General features: G+C 37.8%; 1 protein-coding gene across 7 annotated transcripts in view; it reads right to left on the bottom strand.

The window, feature by feature from the left end:
- Positions 1-18382, bottom strand: part of MRTFA (myocardin related transcription factor A) — a 96287-nt gene that overhangs the window by 52459 nt on the left and 25446 nt on the right. The window lies entirely within an intron of this gene.

The raw sequence follows: 18382 nt of genomic DNA, 5'->3' as shown, positions 1-18382 counted from the left end.
GGGACTCATCCAAGATGTCAGTTTGCCTTTCCCTGAAGACACGCACATGAAATCCATAATCCCTATCTGCAAAACACAGGAGCAAGAAGAATCACTTCAGTCCAAGGAATGCAGCGTTCATCTGCATTTGATTAACTCTGGAGATAAGCAGTTTCCAACCAGCTAGTCACTGTTGTAAGGGAGGTGTAGCGAGACAGCAGCAATAATGCCCATCCCCCTCTCCTAACACCGAGTCCCCCAGCTCTGCCTCGCTTGCAGGCTGTGCAGACCTGAGGAGGCAGGGGAGGAAGAACAACGCAGCCAAAATCTTTGCTCTTCCCACCTCTCTCCTCCCCAGCCCAAGAGCTCACAGTGCTGCTGATCAGAGGTGATCAGCAAAGAGACTCTGGCCACACTAATAGAAGGGCAGGAAAGAGGGGAGGGAGAGAGGGGAAGGGAAGGAAGCAGAAGTGGGTATTTACGGTCTATACCTCTCCTCCTCCCTCCCTGCCTCCTGGGCCTGCTGTGCTTAGGAAGTCAGGGGACCATAAAGAGAAGGCAGCAGTCAAGAAACCTAGTATACTCCAGATCGTACCAAAACCAAAGCAGTATGCAGCACATTCTCCTAGTATTACTAAATGGAAGTGTTACAACAGCTCAGACGTGTTGTCTACACGCTTAAGGAAATCAATGCACCTTTTAAAGAGAAGGCAGTTAAATCCACCTTTTTTTTTTTTTGAGTTTTTTTTTCCTTTAAAAACCACTTGAAAACAGTTCTGTCAATACTGCCTTCTGGAAAGCTGTACGTACGCTTTTTTGCTAGAAAACTGTGTTGCCTATATAGAGATTTCTCTCCAACAGAAGCAATCCAACTAGTAGGTGAACTCCTCTGGCTAATTTAGTGGAAGGATTCTGGCCACAGTAGAAAACTTAAGAGTAGAAGGAAGCAAGAAACCAAAGAGGTTAAGAGAGAGTAGTTTATAGCTAGCTTCAAGGTAGCTATATAAATAGCTATATAAGCAAGCTTATAGCTACAACTGCAATCCACTGGACATGTGGGCCCAAAGACAAGCAAATAAATTAAAAACAGACATCCAAACACTTTTTATCTGCTCTTTGTACCATTTTGGTTGATAAATTCTGGTTCGATGCAAACAGTCACACATCGTCTCGGAGTTTAAAGTTACTAAACGCTCTTCAAGTTACCACTCACTGCCAAGGCAGCATAACTGTGTGAATGTTCTCACTCCGTTCCAGCGCAAAGTCAGAAAGGTTTGCTCAAATCACCTTTGCTAACCGAGCAAACTTCACAGTGAGACTTCATACATCACGTATAGCATCTCAAGTGTGGGGCACTTGTCTCCAATGAAGGGCCTTAACTTACAGCTGCTCCTACTGGAACTGCAACAGAATGTCCAATGTCCCTTAGTTCAGAAATTCAATTATTCATCTTGCTCTGTCTAAAATAGGTTCTTCAGTCCACAGGAAGCGGTTCCTAAGAGCAACAGTTTACTTGTTCTAAGAGAGTCAAAGTTTTCCAGTCAGAGATAGTCACCAAAGACTGGACGCAGTTGAACTTGTTCTGATCAGTCTTCCCACCTACAGTTGGTTCCTCTAATTCACCTATGTGCACCCCAAATACCTCTAACCTTTGCGTGGGTGGGTGGGGAGAATGTGCTCACACACACATAAATGTGCATTTCCCCATTACAACCACAACACTCAAACAGAAACATCCAGAAGTTGTAGGAAGACTGATAAACGAAAAAGTACACATTGTGCCCAGTCAAGAACACTAAGCACGAGAAGCAAAACTCAAAACATTTGCTCTTGCAGATATTCCATGTTTTAATTTAAATCCATATGAACAAGTGAAAACAAACAAGAAAAAACCCACAACATTTGGTATTGTTCCTGAAAGCAGAAGAAAAAGTAAGTTCTGGCTGCCAGACTAAAGAGGGTATTGGGCAAGACAGAGAAAAAGAAGTCATCTTTGAATTTCTCCAAAAATAACAATTTCTTTTTTTGAACGGAATAACTGGGAAAGGATGGGAGAAAGATACTAGTCCCTTCATGCTGAGGCACGTCTAAGAGTTTGAGAAGTTATGCCATTAGTTCCGGTGTTTGTGGAGCAGAAGATAGTCCATACTTCTCCCTCCCCAACCCTTTCAGCTTCTGGCAAGACCAGGTTGGTTTTATATCAACCCCTCTGGGCTACACAAAGGGGCTGCCTGCTTTGTTACTACTTGGAAAACTCAGTCTTTTTTAAATATCTAAGCAAGAGAGCAAACAGCCAGGCCGCACTTGATGGCCACACTTGGCCTACTTATAAAAGATTAGCAAACCCTTCGTTTGCTTCTCAGTTTGTATTAGCAGAATAGCTACTAGGTGAACTCTCTCTCACCAACACAACTGTGACATTTTCCATTCTCTAAAGTTATCAGATACGTGGGCAATGACAACATTATTGAGGCCCAATATGACAATTATTTTTCTTAATTTGATATAGAATTGCAACCCCAGAATTTAGGTTTTTATTAAAATGTTTATTTACCATTTATTGTTGCAGAAAAATGCTTTGAGACTTGAAACAATCACACACTAATAGAGGTATAATTCTGAAAATAATATAAATTATCCCATTTATTTAACATGTTATTAGCCAATGTTAATCATTTTAGATATGGTATTTTTTTTCCACTGTGAACTTTTTCTTTAAATATGGTCAAAGTGCTTTGTCACACTGGTAGCAGCGGAAGGTAGGATAAGTTAAAGTAAGCGGGGAAGTTTGATGATATTGCTAAGCCAGTTCAGTGGTTAGCTGCCACTAGACTTACTCTTCCCATGCCACTGGTGCTCATCTGATCCCACTGAAAAAAATAGCTATTGTCAAGATTATTGGAGACAGGGAGTAATTTAGTAAATACAATTCAGTTCTTTTTATGTCAAAGAGCTATAAATTACCTCTATATCAAAACACTCACACTCCTCCTTTAGGGCTGAAGCCTCAACTACATCCTGGAGAGATGACTTCAGCTACTGAACTTGTATTTCCAATATAAAAATGTGTAGCTTATTCAACTTTTAAACTTTAACTACAACATAAAATAAGCCAGAATTAATATCAAAATATCCAACCATTTAATCCTATGGAATGGACTGCACTGGTACAGAATGGAAGGGCTTCCAGGATCTTGTATGGACTCATCCCCCCTCTGCATAGGCAGAGATTTCAGACCTTAAGTATGATATCAAACATGAATCTCAACAGGGAGACAGATAGACCTGCTGTTTTGATAGTACTACCATTCAGTCTCCATAGCCTACCTTCTTAAAATAAATCGTATTTTGCATTAACAAAACTGAAGATTTATTTCTCTTGGAGCTATTAAGGATATAACAGAGGACAGAATCTCGTTGTGAAATGTACAACTTCTCCCATTTCATGTATTGCCTGCACTTCTCCCCAGTGATTTGGTCACGCTATTCAGCCACCCAGATCAGAACACTGCATTTTCCACAAGCAACCTCAAACGACCCAGAATATCACACGCTTAATAAGAAACTCTGTTTTTCAAGTATTCAAGAAGAATCATTTCAGGATGGAAAAAGCTCACTTAAAAAAAAAAAATCAAGCTCCATTAAGAAAAGGTAATTTCATACAGACAGCCATAAAGACAAGAGCTCCCTTCGGGGGGGGGGGGGGGGGGGGGGAAGTGAGCTTTGGTACCTCAGTGTAAGATCACATGTACAGGGAACTGACACAAAATGTAATGCTGTAGCCTTACACCCCAGCTGAGCTTGGAAAAATTGTTCATGTGCCGCTGTTCCAAATCTATACCCAAGGACCTTCTCATGCATATGAAAGACTACAATTTCTCAAGTATCAATAATACATAACACTATTGGCAAAAGTTTAATGTAGAGGTTTTAGAGATGTAGGAAAAGTATGACAACACACAGCACATAGTCTGATCTATGAGAGTACTCCGAAGGGGTGTGGGGGGGGGGCAAATCAATGGCCAAAGGCACATTTTGTATCAGAGGCATTTTGTAAGGAGCATAATTACTTTTAAAACAACTTAAATTTCAAATCCAACAGTTCTTGTAGTTCCACCTATGGAAGCAAAGAGAAAAAAGCAAGCAACTGGGAGGGAGCATCCTCTTCTGTTGTTCCAGCTGGGATCTTCAAGCCTTATGAGTTTTAATTCAAAAGTGTCTTAAAAATATTTGAAGGCATTTAGCCTAAATTCTTATAACTATACTGGTAATCATGTTCGGAACTTTAGGTTGTGTTTCTGGCCTGTTGCCTGTTTTGCTTTCCTCCATCTAAACCTATGAGTCCATCTGAAATATAGTGTCTTTGGTCACTATCTTTTCTCAACTGTCTGACACCCTTTAATTTTAAGGACTTCTTTTGTCATTCTGGTATGAGTTACAGAACTCATCAGATCAGGATCTCATATTCTATGGATTTCAGACCACTTAATTGTATTAAAAACTATCTAGTCTGATAAACTGGGTTAAAACAAGTAGAGACATTTACATATAACAAAGAATTGTGTGAGAAACAGAATTAGAAAACCTAGCATCCTCTTTGGCTTCCAAGTCTTATTTTTTGAATCCAGATACAAGACAGGGATTCTTAAAGTAAGACTTTAAGTACTAAGCAAACCTATTAATGATCTAATTGAATAGACGAATGTGCAACTGGAAAAGTTACGTTCTTTACATGACTGCCAGTGCTGATGATCCGAGAGGGCTCAGATGCCCACTCCCAATGCATCTAACAGCTGGCTTAACAGAAGTTGCTTATAAACTTTTTAGAACAAAAAGAATTTTAAGACCCTTCCACATGTTTACTTTTGGCAAGCATGCTATAGTAAGTCCAGGATCTATCAGAAACTTACAGCTCTCTCCAATAAGACACTATTGGGTAAAATCAGGACTAAGTTTGAGCTACAGTGTGGAAATATGGACAGACAGACTTGTAGGCACCCCTTTTCCAGCTGCCAGCTCATCCATTCTTAGTTACCTAATCATCTCAGAGCAAAACAAAAAAATTCTAACTTGACAAAATGCACCTCTTTTCAGTACTCTCCAGTGTGATATGTACTCTGAAAAAACCACTCGCTCATAATTTCATGTGTCATAATTCTTTGAGTCTATCACTCACTGCATATTCTTCCCTGCTGCCAGATATCTTCCATCTGCTAGACTTACTGTGCAACCACTGCAACTCTTTACTGGTTCCATGATCTACTGCTTGGTAGTTTTCTCATCCTAGTGATGATTCCCTTCCTTCGAAGTGGCTCCCTTCTACCTTATTTAGCTTCACTGTTTAGTACACAGTTTTGAGTGGCGTTACACAAGACAGATGAAATATTATTAAAATCTTGTTCCCCTTACCATCTTTTTTTTTTTTTTTAATGGATCTAGCTCTCATAAGACAGTTCAGTCCATTAATTCAGCTCACTAACCCACTAGAAAACATTTATTTTTATGGCTCTGTTTTCTTCAAAAATGAGCTGGACTGCTCACAGAACAGTCCAGTCAGCATTCAAGCTAGGTCAGGCAAAGTAACAGGTGCACTGAGTTGCAAACCGTGAAAAACAGAGGAGGGAAGAAAAGTAGGGCCCTTTCCCTTCCCTTTCACTGGTCGTGACAAATCATTAGGTCAGTTCAAACCTTTTCCTATGACTTTCCCCTTGAGTCAAGCTTCTTCATCTTAGTTTTAAGATCTTCACCATAAAGAGGTTGGAGCCCTAGAAACAGGGCTGCCACATTTCTGTTTGGAATATCCTGAAAATAAACATACAAGCCTGTGCTGTGTAGATTACAAGAGCATGTACAGTAAATCCAAAAGTTTGTGGACATGCCACCATTACTCTTTGTACTACAAGCAGGCTATACACTTAATTTGCAAAAACACAACACTTCCAAGACATTTTGGATTTATTATGATTGTGCCATAGAAATGTCTGGGATTTCTAACTGTCTTCAGCTCTGTCTGTTACTGGGATGTAGTTCCCAGCAGGGCAACCAGACATATGAAAATCTGCTCAGGTTCCACAAAGGAAAAAAAAAGGACAGTCTGGAAAACTCAGACATATAGTAGTCATACCAAGGTTTACACGGAGAGGTAGCATCTCTTAATAAATTAAACCTCTGAAAAGGAGACTTCCCACCAAAATTTCGGACCCCTAGCTCTCCACAACTAGCTAATAGTTTAAGTTTAAGCCTGAAAACTCCTCTACAGTGGTTTGTCAGGCTGTGCTTCTGCTGTCAGCATCTTGAAAATGTTAACAAGCTGTTAGAGTTGAAATGCCAGCCTCCTTACACAAACAGGAGAGAACTGTTTAACTGTTAGACAGTGCTAGAACTGTGATTGTAGGATAGTCTTTCCCCACATAGTCCTCTCACTTTCCTGTTGTCTTCTCCCAACTCTTCTCTTTCCCTCACAAAACCTCTGTTTTTGAAAGAACTAAAATTTTCCCTCTTCCCCAGTCTCCAAATTAGTAGCTACTCAAACCCTTAAATCAAGCTCTGCAGTCTCCTGTCCTAATTAAATCAAAGGAAATGGTATTTTGCATAAATAATATTTTCAAGATGTAGTTTTAGTGTCTAAATTTTGTCAGCAAAGTTTCCAGTACTGATTCAGGGCCAGAAGGTTAAACATTTCTCAATGACGCAGGCTCCCTTAGTGAGAGAGTGATGAGGAATTGGTCCAAAAAAACCTCATTCTTCCCAGACACTAAATCAACAAGCAGAGCAAATGAGCCACTTACTCTCTCTGAAGAAAACTGGGAAGAGTGGAGCTGTATACCAGTTATTTTACCAGCATAACAAAAAGGCCCAGAACAAGGGAAAAAAAATCATAAAGGAGATTGAGTAAGGTAAATTTTAACTGATACAGAAATTAAAATCTCAGAAATGAACTTAGGTTTCTGTAGAAAACTGCATTTCTGTTTAAAACGGCTATTCTTCTCTGGTCCATGTTACTTACCAACAAGTTTCCTCCTTAAACCTAAAAATGCTCTGACATCTAAATAAGTTGGAATTTTCCTGCCCAAGAAATCACTTTTCATTTACCACAATACACTGTTCCAGCCATACTCACACTTCAGTCTCTGGATTTGCAAGATAAGATTAGCAATATAGGTTTCTCCACAAAGAGCCTACTAATCTGGATCTTCCTCTTGCTTGGTTCAAGGTAACATGGGGTCAACGTAGGAGTATTGCAAAGCATTATCTGTTTTTTCAGCTTTCAGTGGAAGAGCTTCAATAGGTCTGAACCTTGGAAGAACTGCAGTAAGTTAAACACTTCTGGAGAGCTTAATCAAAAGGTTTCGGATTTGTGTTTTTAATCAGAGGTACCTCTGCATCAGGTAAAATCTTTAATAAATCAAAGCCACTGTTTTCCAGTATCTCAAATACTAGAAGACAAAAAACAAGGAAAAACAGATTCAATTAGAGAATTTCCAGCAGAAATACAAGCAATTCTCTCCTCAAAAACCAAGAAAGCATTGAGGCCACTTTCTGTTACATACTGACTGCAGGCAACCTCTGCTTCATTGGAAATTGCAATTTCTTTACTTGGAACACACTCCTTTCTGAGAAAAAAAGCAGGACAGAAAAAAAGGAAGACTACAAAGAATAATACACACACTTACTGTTATTTATTTATTATTGTTCTCAATCTACTTCTCACATTGCGTAACTAAATAGGTTCTTAACCTGTTGGGATTCGAACGCTAGGTATAATGTCTAGGAAGTGTCATTAACATTATTTAGTGACTGTTTAAAAAAAAGAAAGGAAAAAGAAAAGAGAACAAGCTTCATAGGAAGATGCAAAACAGTATTTAGCAGGTCACAATAACAGACACTACTTCAGCATTTGTCTACACTTAAGGTTATTGTGAGTACAGCTTCTTCTAGTGAAAGCACGTACCCTGCATTAAGGTGTTTATCAGTTTAACTCCATGTGAGCATGCTTAATACTGAAAATTGGAAGATTTTTAATCAAAGAGTGAGATTCCGGGACAGATTCACAGCATGAGTTTCTGAGGAGTAAGAAATAATAATAATGGATGCTTGATAAAGTTATGAAAGGGGAGTGTATGACCCAATTACTTGTAACATTAGAGGACTGGGTTCTGTGACCCTGAAGGTCCCTCCAGTCCTGTTTCTTCATGACTCCTTACCTACTTAAACTACTGCTAAATTATGCAACAAACACCACAAAGATTAATCACAAAAGGGAGCAGTGCCAGTGTAATTAAACTAGTTTCCTGTGCTGGTTTTATTAGTAAATTCTCTTGACAAAGAAATCGAGGGGGTGGGGGGAAGGTATGGCTGAGGGGCATATTTCTTCTATTCAGATTTTTTAAAAAGAATCTAGTTTCACTTCCATAAAACAGGCTCGTGTTTCTTTAGACACAAAGGAAGGAAGTTGAGACCCTCTCCAGCTGACCAGCTGAGATTTCTCCATATGAAAAGACAGTTTGAAACAAGTGTGAGTTGGTCTCTCCTTGGAAGAGCCCTAAGGTGAGAACAGCAGAGGGTGCTGTAAGGCTGAACTGAGGCACTCAGCACTGCAACAAGGAGCATCCCGATGTAACATGAGGTTGTAGTGGGGTGGTTGTTTTTGTTTAAGTGCTCCAGAAATCATTTAAGATTTGGGAAAGCAGAGCCAGTTAGATATTAAAATTTATCTACATAGATTTCCACATGACATCCAATAACATCAGCAACGTTTCCAAAACCTTAAAGTTTTATATAATCCCTAACCACTGATCTGCACAGCTCTAGATACACATTACTGACTGCTTCATAATAAAGCTAAATATTAGCAATTCATATTTTAATGCATATAAGCAGAGTGTAGACTGGACATGCATGCCATCGTTAAAGAAAGAAAAAAGAATCCTAAACTAAAGCTTAATCTAAATTTCTGTTATCATACAGGAATGGAAAGTTAAGTGCCTTGTTAAACATTAGTCATCTCTTAACACTGGAGATGCAAACTGCTTGCACTGGAGAGCAAGCAGTTACCAGGGAACCAGAAGACAGAGCGGATGCGTGTCCACACTGTGCCCCTTTATACAAAGCAGGCATGCTGCAATCATTCTATCATTCGCAGAGACTCAGCAAAATGCATGTTCAGATATTAATCCAGAATCTAAATTAGTGGCAGGCCACAAAGATGACAACGGGTCAGTCTGAGTCAATCCAAAGTGTTCCTCAATTAATTTTATACAATCATGCTTAAGACACTAAAGAAGGTGATTTAAATAATTTATTACTTCATTTTGTTGTGCACTTTAGCTGTGCTCCTAAAGAAAGGCTGATTTATATTTGTCATGTAACTGAACTAGTAATTTACAAAATATGGTGACAGCTGTTAGATAGGGCCCATAACAACTTAACACATTAATTTCTCAGCAAGAAAGATTCTGCTTTGATCCTTACAGTTTCAGCAAAATTCATCATGAGTTGACACGCATTTTAAACTTTTACTCAGTGTTTTAATAGCAATTGGTATACGATGCAAAAAATTATTTTCTTACAGATGCAATATGATAATGAGAATCATAGTATGTAGACTCAAAACTAAATAAAATGCATACACCTTAAAGTTATTTCTTGTTAGTTAAATTTTAAAACAAACTGGAGACATTAGAAAGTTTGAGTATAAAGTGTGCCTTAAATCTAATTCAAATAAAATATGTGCCATCAGTGAATAATTGTTTGAAAGCAGTGAAGATGTAGTAGACTAAAAACAAATGTAACCTGTGCTCTTACAGTTCATCTTAGGTCACAGAATGGATAAAGACAAAAAGCTGTTCAATGTTTTTCTCCTTTTCCCCCCTCAGTCTCAACCTGTAGTGTAGCACTCACTACGTAAACTGAATGAGCACTCACTGCATAAACTGAATGATGAAAATATTTTCAAAGCACCTAAAGAAAAAATTACTATTTTAACACTTCAGCAAATACCTACTCCAGGTTTTATAAAGGATTTCCAGTGTTTGGTTTAAATCTTAAGATCTCAGTAAAAGTAGGTACTGCCCAATTAAATGAATCTAATATGTGGTCTTTATTGCAGACTGCCTCTTACAACTAAAAAGAGAACTAAAAAGTATCCTTTATATATTTAATTTTAGTACTGTCCTTTAACTCCGATTTGGCTGACAACACTGTGATTCTATTACTCAATAGTTAATCGTAGGGATAAAAGGCAGCAAGAGGTTATGTTCAAATCTTTCATGAATGGAATAACTCAGTAATGTTGCAGTTCACAGTTGTGCACTCCTCACTCCATTTCTTTTAAGAGCCAACAGACCTTCATGCAGTTAGTAGCTCTTGCGTAGGAATTTCCATATTTAAAGCTGACTTCAAGAAAGTCCCATTTGCTGCTTCGGAAAGAATTCCCCTTGCATGATGACGATGAAGCTCACATAACTTTGTTCAGTACTGGATCACATGCAGGACTCTGGTTAAAAGCCAGCGAAGAGTCATTTTATCTCTACTCAGAACATACACATCTCAGAGCCGTACCAGCAGCAAGGGAACTCTTTACAGTCCCTGGGAACTTGCTACCTAGATACAAAAGGTTATATTTCCAAATGCCATAGATTCCATATTATAATCAAAAGTTCTATTTTTAAAGTGGTGATGTAAACTTTAAAGGCAGGAATGTTTTCCCTCCCTCTCCATCCAAAACCAAAATCCTGATTACAATGAGTTCCTGAAGCAAAGCAATCTTGCAATTCAAAACAAGCGAATTCAGTATTTTAAGTTCTGCTATTCAAACAAAATGAAATGCCAAAAACAATAGGAAAAAAGTCACAACTAAAAAACTCTTACTAGTAAATGAAAACATAACAGTAAGGAAACAAATCAACTAACAGGTGCTTGAAAAAGACAGGATGAAGTTAGAAAGTATTTTAGTACATGACTGAGAGGTTACTCTTATGAACACCGTAAGCCAGCAGTGAATGTCAGCTTTAGTTGAAAGTGAAAAAGAAAACCAACTCCAGAAACTGCAGCACTGATACTTGTCACTGCTGAATGAGCTGAAGAGGGGGACACGTTCCTTCAGAAGCTCACAGACATCTGTCCTCTTTCAACCCATTAAAAACAGTTTGGCAGTTGACATCCCTACAGCAACTCAGCTTACTACTATAAAGAGGGAAGAGAGAGCCTGAGAGATGTTTTTGAAAGAAAGAGATCAGCATCAATTGGGTCTAAATTGAGTTCAGTATATCCCTAATTGCCTGAAGTAGCTCAAAAATGCAACTTTTCCCCCCACAGATGAATAAAGTTTAACATTCAGTTCAGGATAACACTAATTTTCAGTTGCAGTTGTTGTTCTTTTCCAGAACTGGCTAGACACAGAGCAAATTAAGAATAACTATCAACTATATTGGATAAAACTTTAAAAAAAATTCTCCTGTCTACTCATTTATAGCACTGACTTGAAAATAACACTTCTTTTGTTCTCTAGATGTGCACAGAAAAAGCCTTCTATTCATTTAAATCACACTTCTACATTTAAGTTTGATCTCTAATCAGTTCTAAGTTTTTTCAGAATATCAACAGAACAACATATTGAAATGCATCATAGATTGTTCTATGATGAAGAGTCTTTTTTTCTGTATATTCACAGAAGGAGATTAAGATGAAAAGGACAATTATTAATGTGTAATGTACACCAAGGCAGTGAAAACCACAATAAAATGCACAGAAACAAAGCAAAGCATCTACCCAGAACAGTAAATGAAGAAGTTAGTAAGTACAGAGGAAGATTTAGGGGAAATGGAACACATTAACAAAAGAAGAAATTTGTCCAAGAGTGGTAGTGCTAACGTGCATTAATTCTGGCAATGCACTGTAAGAATCTCAGTGATTGTAAGGGGCCATAACTCTTATCTATCCATGTAAAATGTGCACAAAAAGTGACCTGAAATTCAGGTTTTAGTATCTGACTGATTGCACTTCAGAGCGCATATAGCGCACACATTTCCACTCAGCCACTTGTCAAAAGTCATAAAAAGAAATTATAAACAAAAATAAGAAAAATGAAAATGAAATTATCTTTAAAAGTTATTATTTGCCATTTAAACATCCTCTTCAGATAAGCTAAAACAGACAACACTTGCATATATTAAAAAAGTTCTCTACTTCTATCAAGAATGCTGAACTTTAAAAAAATGAAAGAAGAATTTAGTAATATTACAAGCAAAAATGTAAAATCCATCTTCAGTAGGTAAGACTTTCCCTGGAAGCACCATTCCAGTATGAGAACTTGAAACAAGCAAACAAAACAAAGAAAAACAAAACAGTAATCTGACAGTTCTTCCTTATCACTACAGAAAAAATACTGGAAGCTGCTACTACTATCAGTGAGGTTCAAATATGGAGGCTGCTGCAGAGATACCAGACTACACAGAAACATCAAATATCACGGGTAAAGCTATCAATCTAGTGGAAAGTTTCTTTACTGTAACCTTTCCAGAGAGGCCAGCAGCACATCTAAAGCTACTGAGATTTCTTCATCTTTCGTGAGTCCTTAAAACTATTTTTGAAAAGCCATATAAGTGTTACTGGATTGTAGACAGTGTCAAAAAAAAAAAGTATTCTTACAGTCCTCTTCCATCTTTATATACACACACAAAGATATACACACACATGTGTGTGCATGCATATATATTTTTTCCATGACTCAGTCTTTCAGTGAGCCAAACAGTCTGCTACAGCACAAAGTCAGGTCATGCCAACAGACCATTCAGTCCATATCTTGACCTGAACAGTGACCAACAGCAAAGGAATCTGCAAGATGTCCACACGGGCTAATTAGGTAGTGACATGAATAAAGCAAAGGCTGTTAGGGAAAAAGAGAAGAGGGTACATAGGGAGATTAGATTGAACTAGATAATGAGAAGGAAACAGCAAGCTTTTGAAATCAGCAAATAACTATAAAGAAAACAAATGAGTCAGAAGCTGGGAGATAAAAGGCAGCAAAAAGGACCAAGAGATTCTTACAGAAAGAGGATAATTAGGGGGCTCCCACCACCAGGAGCTTGGTACAAACCCGCGCATCAGTTTGCATTTTTAACACAATGAAAACAGGCAAACTGGCGGGGGGGGGGGGGGGGAGGGAGAAGGGGGAAGAGGTCCCAAATCATGCTCTTGAACAGGAATCTAGAATTTCACTTCATCTTGCATGACTCTCTTGAATGAGTAGCTAACCATAGTTCAAATAAATTCAGCAGTTGAATCAGATGCCAAACACAGCGGTTAGATGTCTCAATAAGACACACGTATCTCACTAACCATACTGTTTCTGCTTCACTTACTGCTTTCTGTTCTGCATAAGTATTCTCTCCTTGTTTATTTTATACTGCTCCCAAAATAATAAAGTGGTATTCTTTCCCCCTCCCATAAAGACTTCTCTAAAATACTAAGAACATGTTTTCTCCTATTTAGTAACCAACATGTCCACAAATGTGGAAAATGAACTTTGTTACCTATGTCAGTAATGGCCTCAGCTACAGTCACTTCTTGAACATAATCCCATTAGCACCCAAGCAGTAAATAAGCACAGTTTCCTGACCTGTCAGCTTTAAGCATGCTCAGCCTGCTGAGTGCAGGCTGTGTAAGGGCCTACCAAGATGATTTATTTACACAGTTGAGCATATGATTCACCTACTTCTCCAACGGCTATTCATAAGCAGGTTGCAAGCCAACTGAATTGACCGGGAAAAGTGTTCCCAGCTTCCATCTTTTCCATAGTGCTTCTGGAGATGAACAAAGGGATCGAGAACCATTCAGAAGCTAAGTCCTTCCTCACTAGATGATTTAAACTCTCAACAGAAAGAAAATTCAGTTTCAGTCTCTAAAAAGTCTCAAGTAATCTGCCTAACAGATAATTTAATTATCTTAATAAGCCTACTAAAAGTAGCAACTGATAGTAGCTGAAGTTTGGGTTTTGTTTTTTTGTAACACTCTCTCATTATTTAAGACTGATCTTTAAAACTTAATAGGCATCCATCCCACTCTTAATTTCAATCAGGAGATATCTATTGTCATTAAAATCACATTCAAAGCTTAAGACTCCTTAAGACTAAATTTCAGCAGAGACAATGAAAACAAAGTGCACCTGTATGCTCTCATTTGGCACTTTACTCTCTTACCATTTTTCACACATTTCCAACAGTCTTGTTTATATAAATGAATTCCCATTTGCCTGCTTCTTGCTTAATATTTTTCAACAGTGGTTGATCCAGGAGAGAAGAGAGCTGCCATTGATAGAAGAGGTACAATTTTTATCCCTAATTATGTGTTCTAAATTTACCAACACTGCATAATCTAGGACTAGGATTAGTTGATTTAAGCAAAAGCCACATACAAGTACTCTTTAGTGGGAGAAACTCTCACCCTAAGAATTAATTGCAAACCTCAGGAATTTCCATAATTTGGAAGAAAAGAGAAAACACAACCACAACTGAAGTTTTGACAAAAATAACACTAACAGGAAGGCTGATACCCTAATTTTAGAAAGTCTTACTTTATTCTATGATTTTCCAAAAATATCATGCACAAATTCAGTTAGACTCCCCTCCAAATTGTAAATTCTGTGGGTTTTCCTTATATACAAAAGATCAACAGAATTAGAACATCTGTTAGAAACAAAGAACACTGAGGTGAACATAAACATCACCTTGAAAATAGATGAAATAGATACTGTCTTGCCATATGCATCCTGTTCAATACCAAACATCTTACTAAGGTTTAAATCCTACTTCTAGACTTCACAGATTGAGTATCACCAGAGGAATGATGAACTGTATTGTGTCCAAACCACTTTTCTGTAATTTTTATGAATGAACGCAGAAACTAAGTACTCCATATAAGATGCAACCCTGCCAGAACCCCTCACTTGCCTTTTCTATCTATATTAGCAGGCAGAAAATACTATTTTGCTTCCATAACAAAAGAAAGAATACAGTAACGTCAGAATTACAAAATAAAGATCAGACGGGATCCTTACATTTTACAAAATGTAAGACTAAGTTACGGAAATCAATGCTACACATTAAAAAAAAAAGAAAGAAAGAAAGAAAGAAAGAAATTTCTGAAACACATACAAAGCCATGGAGTTACTGTTTTACTCATCTCTTTCCAAATCACTACTAACTCAGAAAAAAAAGAGAAAGAAAAAGCTATCAACTTTTAAAACAAATCTGTCTGACACTTTTGGCATTACATATGTCCTGCTTTTTAGGCAATGTTCCCTAATATTAAGAATATGCAAATGCCAGACTTCTTGGCTGCTACAATTCACTGTTGGATCTTCCCAAGGTTACAGTCCAACCTCTGTTCCCATCTGTAGAATACAGATCATTCATATCTATGCATTTGTTAAGTTCTGTGACTACAGAATGTCCTACAAGCCACAGATAAAAATGCCCTACAGAAGTACACCACACTTATTAACAGATAATTCTAACTTCAGCATGTCTTATTTACATCTCAGAAATACAACGCTTTACATAGCTGACAAAAAGCTCAATATGACAAAAAGACAAAATATTTGGGACAAAATTATATAAACAATAACATTATAATTCAAGGAAATAATCTTAAAAAAAAAAGTGACTTAAAAGTATTGGGAACGGGATGAAGCTCTCCAAACAGGAGAAGAGCTTTTCTCAAAATATACCATTTAAGACTCTCCCCAAAGTATCAAGAATGTTTCACTGAATATAATTAACAATAAAATCACCTAAATCAGCCAAAAGCTAAACAGAGCAATTTTCTTTAAAACAAGTCCTAGATTTTACAGGAATTTTCTGACCTTCAAGAGGTAGATAAATTTAACACTGGGGACTGACAAATGAAGAACAGAATGATCAAATCATCTCTAACAAAGCCCTAAAGTGATCAATATTTAACATCCAGCTAGTGCCATCTTCAACATGCATATGAAGTCAGAATTCTCTAATTTGTCTTTATTCAGAGTCATATACCCTCCTGGCACTCCCTGTGTAGCTCTGCAGCCATGGTTCACTGGCAATATTTAGCCACTGGGATATGTTTGAGATGATACTTGATTAGATTGTTGTCAGCATTTCTGGTTCCTGCAGTATCATGTTGATCCTTTTCTCAACAGTTACAATCCCTTAAAAACTCTCTAGATATAGACAGACAGACAGTTAAAGATACAAAGACAGACAGACAGAAAACCCTTCAATCTTGTTCAAAACTTTCAAGAAATTCTCATCCTTGTATGATGAAAATCTCTGGCTAGTGAGAAAACCCAGTCTTTCAACATGCTGTTCCCAGCTTATTCACTACAGTCAAGTTGGGACACCCAAGAATCAAATTACTGCTAGGAGAAAAATGAAGAATATTCAAAGCAGAACATAAAATGCACAGTTGCGAAAGTAAAAGAGCATCAAGGGGTGGACCTAAGTGAAGCATTGGGGACGTAGGGGGGAACAGGGCCATAGACTAGATCTGGCAGTTTTTTCCCCTCCCTTTTAAAAGAGGATTATGTGTTGGGTAGAGTTTCATTCCCCTAAGGGGCTCTGCTGATGAGGCCCTTTCACTCCAAGGACGAGGAGACCCAGTGTTAACATAAGCATGCAGATTCTCATCTTAGAGACAACAGGGCCAAAAACATGCTATATACTGCCCATAGATCAGTCATATTATTTCAATCTTCACCAGTTTTTTTCCTTACTAATTGTATTATTTCCCTACCCCATCCACTCCCTTGCTGGCCACTAAACTTGAGACACCATACCAGATGACTAGAACGCCTTCCAAATATATGGTAGCATTTGTTTCTCAAAAACAGACAACATGCATACTTTCTCCCTCAGACCTTTCCACTGTGGATCATAGCCTTCATCCTAAAGGTCTAAAAAACTAATCCTCGTTTCCCACATTTGGATGATGTGGTTTCATATGATTTGGAATAGAGAACAGAACTTTTATAATCAACTATTTAAGTTAAAAAGAAAAAAATAGTCTTTACTAGATCATTTTAGTTCCCAGCAGAAAGGAAATTCAATTTCAGTCTCTAAAAAGTCTCAAGTAATTTGCTCAACAGACAATTTAATTATCTTAACAAACTAATTCCAACACTGCTGTCCCCAGAGAAGCTTTCCCTTATTCCACATCTTTCCTCAAGGCTCGTCGTCATTTCTCATTAGGTCATTTGCCAATAAGGAATTGCATATATTTATATCAAGTCCAAAAATATTTTGAGTACTACAAAGACACAGACTAATTTTAGATTTAAAATCCTTTGGAGCAAGTCAGAATCCCTATCCTGCCACAACAATATTCACAAAGATGAGTAACCGGGTGCACAAAACTACTTTTGCACTGTTTTCTGAGCCCTCCAATCTAAAATAACTTCAGGGCTGCTCTAGTGATCAGATGCACTAACTCTCAACAGCTGCTCAACAGCTGAGAGAAGAGCTCACCAGGTTTTAGCAACATAGGTTCCTTTCCCCACACAAACATAGCTGGGGCTTCAAAGGAAGCAGCAGAAACTCATATGGCAACTTTAAACAATCAAGGAAAATCCCTTATAATGATGATATTGTAGTATTTATCTGATTTCAGCCTCCTTACATCAATAGTGATTTAAAAGGACAGGAATACAGATCATTTGGGCTTCTGTCATACCCAAGTGCCACCTATGCAGTCCTAGACCCACAGCCAGATGATGTAAAAATTGCAGGCCTAAAATGTTAATTCTTGCTGTACAATCCTTATGGAGAGGAACTGCATTGGGAGACTGGATCTTAAGAATCTATTAAGAGACTAGTCACAGAAATAAGTCACAATAACCTTAATTACTTATCTTTGATATTCGTATTTATCAAAAATAAAGAAATTGGTGATTTTCAGCAGAACGTAAACTTATCTTTGTGGCAATATACGGAAACAGAAGTGGACAAAGTGTGAACCAAGAGAGAACAATACCCTTTCCCCCTTAGGGAAATGTTTATGTCAGTGTCCAGAAGCATCACTCAAGTTTCATCAGTCTGTCTGCCGTCGTGACACTGAATATGTAGATAGTTCAGGGAATTAAGGCATTAACCAGGACAAACCAAAGTAACATGGCTACACAGGAAGGAGAAGACATTGAAAAATATAGCATAAAAGTAGACATTTTAAAAGTAGGAGAAAAATAAGAGTGTTACAAATCTACACTGGAGAGTAAATACGTCACTGCTGAAGTGCAACTAAGTCACTTTGGATCCAATTTAAAATTAGTAGTTTGCCTTGCCACAAAGAAACTCTTCTATTGGTCCAAGAGCTCACATTCCATTACTGCAGTACAGAACACCACATCAAATTTACAGAGATACTTTAACAT

Source organism: Rhea pennata, chromosome 1 (assembly GCF_028389875.1).
Source record: "Rhea pennata isolate bPtePen1 chromosome 1, bPtePen1.pri, whole genome shotgun sequence".
Lineage (NCBI taxonomy): Eukaryota > Metazoa > Chordata > Aves > Rheiformes > Rheidae > Rhea > Rhea pennata.
Note: the sequence above shows the minus strand (reverse complement) of the source record. Positions and strands in the feature narration are given on the sequence as shown.